Source organism: Pteropus vampyrus, unplaced genomic scaffold (genome assembly GCF_000151845.1).
Source record: "Pteropus vampyrus isolate Shadow unplaced genomic scaffold, Pvam_2.0 Scaffold22, whole genome shotgun sequence".
In the NCBI taxonomy this organism is placed as follows: domain Eukaryota; kingdom Metazoa; phylum Chordata; class Mammalia; order Chiroptera; family Pteropodidae; genus Pteropus; species Pteropus vampyrus.
The window spans coordinates 9164154-9165922 of NW_011888803.1; the positions used below are offsets into that span (position 1 = coordinate 9164154).

The 1769-nt window shown below is 31.3% G+C and overlaps 1 pseudogene; it reads left to right on the forward strand.

Moving 5' to 3' along the window:
• The first annotated feature begins 927 nt into the window (after positions 1-927).
• On the forward strand, positions 928-1046 carry LOC111736868 (annotated as a pseudogene).
• The last annotated feature ends 723 nt before the right edge of the window (positions 1047-1769 follow it).

A 1769-nucleotide genomic window follows, 5' to 3' on the forward strand; every position in this document is an offset into this window, starting at 1 on the left:
TCCAACTTTGCATTTTGAAAAATAAATCTATAAAACATTTAAAGATTATATTCATATAAATTCATCAACAGTTAACATTTTGTCATGTATTTGACTTGAACAACACAAAATACCATTGGACTTAACAGATATAACGCTCCACCCAAAACAGCAGAATGCACATTCTTCTCAAGTACACAAGAAACATTCTCCAGAATAGATCACATGTTAGGCCACAAAACAAGTCTTAACAAAGTTAAGAAGATTGAAATCGTACCAAGTATCTTTTCTGACCACAATGAAATGAAACTAGAAATCAATAGCAAAAAGAAAACTCAAAAATCCATAGATATGAGGAAATTAAACAATACAAGCTTGAGCAACCAGTAGGTAAAAGAAGAAATCACAAGGGAAATTAGAAAATATTTTGAGACAAATAAATTTAAAAAAAAAACGAAAAAACTCAACATACCAAAATCTGTGGGAGGCAGCAAAAGCAGTACTAAGAAAGAGGTTTATAGTTAGTAAATGCCTACCTTAAAAGAGAAGATTTAAATCAACGTTCTAACTTTATACCTCAATGAACTAGAAAAAGATAAACAAACTAAACCCAAAGTTAGCAGAAGGAAGGAATAAAGATTAGAGAAATAATAAATGAAACAGAGAATAAAAAAACAATAGAAAAAATCAAAACTTAGATTTTTGGAAAAAAATCAACAAAATTGACAAATCCTTAGCTAGACTAAGAAAAACAGGATTCAAATAACAAAAATCAGAAATGAAAGAGGAGACATTATAAATGATGCCACAAATATAAAAAGCATCATAAGAGGCTACTATGAACAATAATATACCAACAAATTGGATAACCTAGAAAAAAAATGTATTGATTCCCAGAAATATACAACCTACCAAGACTGAAACATGAAGAAATTAAAACTCTGAACAGTCTACGGCCATGCCACCCTGAACAAGCCCAATTTCATCTGATCTTGGAAGCTAAGCAGGGTGAGGCCTGGTTAGTACTTGGATGGGAGACCACCTAAGAAGACCAGGTGCTGTAGGTGTAAAAAATAAATAAAAAATAAGGGATTGTAAGCTGGTAAGGTCTTTGCAATCTGTGAAGTCAACCAAAGGTTGCCTTGCCTAAAAAAAAAAAATTAAATTAAAAAAAAATCTGAACAGATCTATAAACAGTAAGGAGATTGAATCAATAATCAAAAACCTTCCAGCAAAGAACAGCCCAGGACCAGATGTCTTCATTAGAGAATTCTACCAAACATTTAAAGAAGAATTAATGCTAAATTTTCTGAAACGTTTCCAAAAAAAATGAAGAAGAGAAAGCACTTCCAAATTTATTCTAGGAGGCCAACATTACCCTGAAAATAAAATCAGACAAAGATACAAGAAAACTACTGCCCAATATCCCTGGTGAATTTCAATGCAAAAATCTCCAACAAAATACTCATACTGAGTTCAACAACCCATTAAAAGAATTATACATTTTGACCAAATAGGCCTTATTCCTAGAATGAAAGAATGGTTCCACTTACAAAAATCAATCAATGTAATATACCACATTACCAGAATGAAGGACAAAAACCACATGATAATCTCAACTGATGTAGGAAAAATATTCAACAAAATTCAGCGCCCTTTGTTTATAAAAACACTCAACACACTAAGAATAGAAGAAAATAAAATGAAATCTTTATATAAAAAGGCCAACAGCTAACATCATACTCAATAGTGAGAAATTCAAACCTTTTCCTCTAAGATCAGGAACATGA